The sequence below is a fragment of the Triturus cristatus genome, chromosome 4_1, assembly GCF_964204655.1.
Source record: "Triturus cristatus chromosome 4_1, aTriCri1.1, whole genome shotgun sequence".
NCBI lineage: Eukaryota > Metazoa > Chordata > Amphibia > Caudata > Salamandridae > Triturus > Triturus cristatus.
The window spans coordinates 57,806,932-57,814,932 of NC_140585.1; positions in this window are offsets into that span (position 1 = coordinate 57,806,932).

An 8,001-nucleotide genomic window follows, 5' to 3' on the forward strand; every position below is an offset into this window, starting at 1 on the left:
TTCTTCCAGTGCCCCTTTTCCTGCTGTGTTGTCAGGAATAAATACTAATCCGTTGGATTTAAAGGGGGGCCGCGTTTGTCTGCCATGGCCACAGTAAACTCAGGACTGTGTAGATTAGAAAGGCTGTGATAAGGCCGGATTCTTGCCTACCTGGTTATCTCCAAGAATCCGCTCAGGTCGCCAGGATCTTTTTATCTGCCAAATAGCGTAGAGGGGATAAACACAATTATCAAAATATATCTACCACGATTAGACTTCATTTGGAAAGGACCACTGACTCCGAATCTAAAATGTGTAAGATTTTATTACAACCAAAAATAATTGAACATACAAACACCTCAACGCAAGGTGCAAAAAGATAAATGGGCACTAGTACAAAAGCGAGCCTACGCAAAATTCTCATTCGGCTTAACACAAAGAGAATCACCGACTCCAAAATCATCAAAAAGGCAATTGTAAGACCAATGTCTAAATTGGGAATCATTAGTCAAGGAAGGTAAAACATTAATCTGTCCCTATGCTAACTCTAGGGTGACATCCCTACTTAGCATTCCCATCCCAGGCAAGAGAATCAACTAAAAGGTGTCAGAAGTGAAGACTCCCTTAAGAAGTACATTCACTTAGTCAGAGCTCGTTCTAAGATGCTCCTTCTAGCTTCCCGTCTAAACCTCATCTGCTCAACCCACGGGGCACTGTCCCTAATACAATACCCCAAAATCACAGGACACGCCCTTCGGCACACCTCTTCAGCCAGGTCTTCTCTCGGTAATTTTCCACAAAGTTGTCTTGCATCCAACGACAGTTAACTTGGCCTTGGGTCCCAGGCACCTTGCGCAGCAAAAGTAACAATCTCACATTCCAATGCACTCCCCTGTTGGCTTCTCACAGCATCCTAACTCCTAAAACAAAGATCTATTCTCTCTAACGAGCTAAATGTCCTTGCACCTGCAACAAAACATGGGAATGAAAAAAGCCATTTCACATCTTTAAGATTTTACATTTCCCTGCAACCCAAAGCCTTTACCAAGGGAATCCTTTTCGGCCTACAACATTAGCTAACATAAGGAATGAACAGGCCTTCTCTTTTGACATATATATTAGATCAGGCCTTTACAAAATTAAACACTCTATTAAACCACACTCTAAGCATTAGTTCATTATTTTCATATACGTGAATAAGCAACCTACACGTAAAACTTTAACATGGCACACGTTTAGCCTAATACATTGCATTGTACGAAAACTAATGATTATTCGTTTTGTTGAATACATTCACAATAACTTGCAACGATGATCCTCACAAAAGCATTATTACATTTCTAATCCCCTCTAGGTTAAACGATTACATCAATACATTTCTATGACACTTCTAAACATACATTTATTAATATGCGGGTGCTGTCTAACGGTGAATATGATGCACCCCTACAAATTTCAGAATCTTACAACGCTCTATCAGTTCCCCCCTTTGATGACAAATGTCATCACACCATCACAACCACATTCCCTTGGAGAAAGAACCGACCTAAACAGTGCTTGTCGCCATTCTATTCTGTCGGAACCTCTCCATTCTCTTAAGATTCTGGTATTGACTGTCCTGCAGTCTAGCCATTCGCCTCTCCCTCGCTCTAAGAGCTCTTTCAACTCTGTTTCCTCTGTACCACTTACAGGCTCTAATGAGACCCCACAAGCAGATCACACAAACCACAACAATAATAAGAGGCTTCAACACAAATCCAAGGAATCCTTTTTCCAAGCTCGCAAACCAACTTCCCACACGACCGAATCCTTTACCAATCTTCTCCCACACACCCTCTTCAGTCAAATCCGCAATCTCTTGGTGAATCGTGGTAATGTTGTCAATATATTTCTCCAGATCTTTGCTGTGATCTGGAATATACGAGCAACATTCCTGAAGTTTCAACAATTTACAGACTCCACCCTCTTTTGCCAATAATACGTCTAAAGCAAGACGATTTTGCAAAACCATAGTCCTTATCGACAACATCTCTCCATCTACCAACAACAAAGACCTCGCAGTATTCATTGACAACTCATCAACTACAGTCGCCAACTTTCTTATCTTCACATCATTCAAAACCACACCCAAACTTGGTATCCTTACTCCAAAGATATCACCAATCAGGGCTCCTGCACTTGCAGCTTTCCGCACCTTAGAATGATATCCTGTCTCCAAAAGATTCAAATCTTCCGCATGATAAATCTTCGGGAAAATAATAGCCAAGTAACATGTACCATACCAATTCGCAGGCAACCTCACATAGGCATTCCTTCCGCACACAAAATACACAGTTGGAATCACTTGCACCGGACCTTGCAAAAAAATCTTAGCAGAGTCCTCCATAGTAAAGGTATGGTCACACGTACTCTGTCCTACCGAAACCTTTTCATAGTATGTCTGTGGACGTCTCACACACAACTTCCCCTTCTGCATCTGATCTAGCGCTATGGGTCCATAACTCCCCTTAGATCTGTGCACTCTCTCCTCATCGGTCCAATCTACTGGACTCTCTCCTGTATTTCGTGTCTGGGTTAGTTTTCTATATCTATCCTCTATCTGACCAATAAACTTCTTTTCAGTTTCCGACAATACACAGGTTTAGATTATGTCGGTGAGCATAAGCCGTATCCAAACTCAACGTTGGTATGAAATACTTCCAAAGTCTGTCCTTTGACTTAAAATAATCGTACTTATTCAAATGCTTATAGGCCGGTACTTCAGGAAGTACTGCATCATAATTGGAAAAGAAATACTCAAATTGTCTTCTCTCATAGAAGATGCTAAGCAATAAGCTGCAAGAAATTCCATAGGTTAATGGAAGGTGATGGTATCTAATACCCTCATATAAGGAAGAAGGTAGCTGCATGCACACATAACAATCTTTCGCATCCATTGCATCAACATACTCATACAACAGCTTTGCATAAGCATTAAGCTTAAAGTCACTTCTAGACAGATCTATGTGAAACCTACGACTCTCTTCAAGTATCAAAGCTCTTTGAGCTCCTATAGTAACCTCTTTCTGGCTAGAGGTGGTAGGTGTAGGTGTCCCCTGTACCTCCCCCTCCTGCTCATGGGAAACTATATAACGAGGCTACAACTACCACAACTATAGCAGCTATCACTACCCCTAAAAGTGTACCTATCACTAATTTAGCTCTACGATGGGTTTTTCCAGCATCTGCCATCTTTGCAAAGTTCTGAGAATTTCAGTTAAAAGTCTCTTTCTCATCCGAGTATTGCTTGTCAACCCAGTTCACACAACCCCTTGAAGCTGGAAGTCCCCTAGCAATTTTCAGTTCCTTATTTATACAGTCCACGAGAAGACTTTACTAGCCCTCTTTCAGTATCTTGACGGAAAGTCCCTAACTTTATTCTTCTTCCACTCTGGCCTAGGTTATCTTCTTCTTTTGGACCTTTATGTACAACAAAGGGTTTACCTTTAGACCAGAATGATATTCGCTCCCAACAGCTCTAAAACTCCTTGCAAAATCTCAAGACGAAGGATCACCAACTCCTGGAGTGGTGGTACAATAGCAAAAGTCAGAAAAACCAGCGTCTCCAGAATCAACTCACAAACTTTACTCAGAAGCGGTGGATTTGGAATATTGAGGATCAGTATTCCTTCGATTTCCAATCCCGGAACTCTCAGCAACACTTCTATTTTCAAGTTCGGAGAATTGCTGATCAATGTCAGGGATCTCAGCCTCCCTGTGCTCGGTATGCCTGGCATCAGTCACAGCGTATGTCCACTCTGGTGAGGCGTACCTTTGATACGGTACTCTCGCTCTCCTTGACCTTCTCAGGTTAACTCGAGCTTGCTCTTCGTCACTTTGCTCAGATTCAGACATTTCAGAAACTGGGGCAAGATCTCTTCCAAGTGCCAATCTCAAGTTTACCTGTCTCTGGTTCACGGGCCAAACTCTCTCTGCTTTAGTGGCACTTCTGCTCTCCCTTCGGGTACCCTGTGCACTACTTCCCTCTTCAGCAGAATTTGACTCTACTCCACCCACAGCAACACTTTCTTTGTCTGAGTCAAATTCGGGGCTTCGATTTGCACAACCCCTTTCAGCTCGGTCTAGTGCATAACCAACTGCATCAGCAACCCTCATAGCTTGGCTTGCCCTCTCAAATGGCTCTGCCACCTCAGCTGGATTTTCATTCACAAGAGGGGCTGTATCTTCCAAGGGTGCTGGAACTCTACGGTATGGGAGACATGCACCCAGTTTGGCAGTCCCCCACACTTCACTGCCGTGTTCGTAACCAGTATTACCTGGTACGGACCACGCCAACGAGCATCCAGGCAACTCTTTCTCACATGTTTACGCACAAGTACCCAATCCCCTGGGCATAAGTCGTGGCACAGGTCACTCGCGGCTGGAACAACTGCTGCTTGCACCTGCTGAGACACAGAACGGACTACGTCAGCCAAGCCTTTTCAGTAGTCGAGAATCAAGTCATCTGTGATGTTAATTAAAGCAGTGGCAGGTATCGCTGGCAAACGCACCGCTCTCCCCATAAGTATCTCGTGGGGCGACAACCCAGTCCTCCTATCGGGGACACTACGAAGACTCATGAGAACTAAGGGTAGTGCGTCAGGCCACTTCAGTGATGTCGAAGAACACACCTTTGCCATCCGTGCTTTCAAAGTCCCATTAACTTGTTCCACAATCCCAGAAGCCTCTGGTCGATAACTGCAATGCAATCTCTGATCCACATTTAAGGCAGCACAAAGCAATTTCATGATCTCACTATGGAAATGTGTCCCTCTGTCTGACTCCAAAGAGGTCGGAAAACCGAACCTCGGGATAAGCTCTCTCAGTAACAGTTTAGCTACAGTGAGTGTGTCACATCTACGTGTTGGGTAGGCCTCCACCCATCTTGAAAAGACACATACCACAACTAAGATGTACCTCAGCCCATTGAACTTTGGCATCTCAATGAAATCCAACTGCATCCTATTGAAAGGCCCTCCCGACCTCCCAATGTGGCCCAAAGTCACAGCAGTTCTCTTTCGTGCATTCATCTGCTGGCATGTAACACATCTCTGACACACAGCTTCAGCTACTGTACGAAACTTCGGATTTTACCAGGTCTGTCGGAACACTCACATCATCGCATCTCTACCAAGATGTACAGCACCATGTATCAATCGTGCCATTGGGTTCAACAAACATTCTGGCAACACAGCTCGTCCATCGTTCGAAATCCATACATCCACATCTCCCTTTTCACATCCAGCTCGTATCCAACTGTCTTGCTCCTGATCAGTAACTTCATCCTGCACCCATTTTAGCTCCTCCCATGTATCAGCCATGGTCAACATCATGCTGAGATCGGTTCTTTCTTGGCTCTTTTCTACATGCCCTTCAGTAAATATGCATTCATATTCTGCACAAAACCGGGCAACTTCATCCGCGTAGCTATTACCTCGCGACACAAAAGCATTCCACTTGCTGTGCGCAGAACATTTGACAACCGCAATTTCCTCTGTACATTGCAATGCTTCCAACAATTGTCTCACATATTCCCCATTTCTGATGGGTGAACCAGAAGATGTCATGAACCCTCTCTGTGACCATAACTGTCCAAAATCATGAACGACACCAAACCCGTACTGACTATCGGTATAGATCGTTACCAGAATCTGGTCAGCAGCCAAACAGGCACGCGTCAAAGCAATGAGTTCAGCCACCTGTGCAGAGTATACTCCTTCTAAACAAGCGGCTTCAACCACTCCTGTGATGGTACATACAGCAAACGCTGCTCTCAGTTGACCAGCACTGTCTCTTAAACATGAACCGTCCACGAAGAAAATTTCATCAGGGTCTGTGAGCGGCTCATCAACAATGTCTGGTCTCGGTTTGGTGCACAATTCAGTGACATCGAGACAATCATGGTCCTCACAATCTTCATCATCTACATTTGGAATAGGCAACAACGTGGCAGGATTTAAAACAGAACACCTCTTCAAAGTCACATTCTCTGCAGCAAGTATAACTTGCTCATAGCGAGTCAATCGATTGTTTGTGAGGTGCTGTGTTTTAGTCCTCGTCATCAACAGTTCAACAGAATGTGGCACATAGACTGTAACCGGATGGCCCATTACAATGCTCTCACATCTTTCAATACTGACACCTGTTGCAGCAACGGATTTGAGGCATCCGGGCAACGCAGAAGCTACTGGATCTAAAGTAGCTGAGAAGTAGGCAACTGGTCTACGGACACCTCCATGACTCTGAGTCAAGACTGCCAAAGCGCAACCTTCCCTCTCGCAGCAGAATAAGGCAAATGCCTTATTGTAATCAGGCATCCCCAAAGCTGGGGCACAGCACAAGGCTTCTCTCAGCATCAAAAATTATCTCAAACAGTCTTCGTCCCATGGTACCGGATCACTCACATCCTTGCGCGTCAGCCGTTGTAAAGGCATCGCTTCAAAGGAGAAATTGGGAATCCATTGGCGACAGTAGCCAACCATCCCCAAGAACATTCTGACTTCTCTCTGAGTGGTAGGCACAGGCATATTCATAATAGCCTCAATACGATCTGGTGACACCTTTCTCTTGCCCTTCTCAATTCTGTGACCCAAATACCGCACTTCACTCAGGCAGTCCTGTAGTTTGCTCGGAGACACTTTGTGTCCATTCTCTGCCAGATAGTTTAGTAGGGCAATGGTATCGATCCTGCAAGCGTCTTCAGTCTCTGACGCAACGAGCAGATCGTCGATGTATTGCTCCAGAACGGAGTTCTGCGGCAACACAAGACCTTCAAGATTCTTTTTCAAGATCTGATTGAAGATAGACGGGCTCTCCGTATACCCCTGTGGGATACGACACCACGTTAACACATGATTCTCCAGCCGAAAAGCAAAAAGAAATTGGCTCTCCTCATGCAGAGGAATCGAGAAGAATGCTTGGCATAAATCAATCACTGTGAACCATTCAGCTTCACATGGGATCTGAAACAAGATCACAGACGGATTCGGTACCATTGGACAACACGGAACGACTATCTCATTAACTTTTCGCAGGTCTTGTACAATCCTGAACTTCCCACTTGGTTTCTGTAGTCCCATGATAGGCGAATTGCATGGGCTACCCATGATCTCCTTTAGAATTCCCTGCTTGATCATCGACCCGATTACAGGTTTGATCCCTGCAATAGTTTCAGGCGACTATACTGAGGCGTCCTAGGAAATTCTACATTCGGCTTGACCTGAATTTTTACTGGGTCTATGCCTTTGACCAATCCAATCTCTTCTCCACTGAGATCCCACACATCAATTGACACAGAATCCCTCAAATCAAATGGAAGTTGCTCCACTGTCAGCACTGGATACATTTCTATGCACACCCGCTGATTCGCAACCTTAAAGGTCGCATAATCATCCCTCGTCTGTACTTCTACTCCCTTTGGGGTACAATAAATGGTGCAATTCAGCTTGCACAACAGGTCTCTACCTAACAGGCAAACTGGACTAGAATCGTACACTACAAACTGGTGCCGATCTCTGAAATTTCCGATCTTTACCGGAATTGGCTCCGTCAATGGACTAGTCAGTTTCTTGTTCGCTACACCAACGACTTGGATTGACTGTCCCGAAAGGGGTAAGTCAGGGACTACTGCAGATCGTACAGTATACCGAGTAACGCCAGTGTCAACCAAAAAGGTAGTAGGGTGCCCATCAATGTCTGCTTCCACAAAGGGTCCCCTCTGATCTACCTCTAAGACTGCTCCAAGCGCGCAGTCCTCTTCCTCTCTCGAGCACGGTCGTGTCAACGGGTCTGAACCATATTCCTCACTCCCTTCAAACATGGGCATCTGTAGGTAAGTACGGACTCCCTGTTGCATATTCTGTATCCTAGGTGGTTGAGGAACCTGCACCTGCGGAACACCAGACCCCCCTTTGACCATCTTCGGTCGAGTCACTGTAGGGACCATGTCCGCCACAGGAACCTGAACTATCTCTCCTTCTTGCT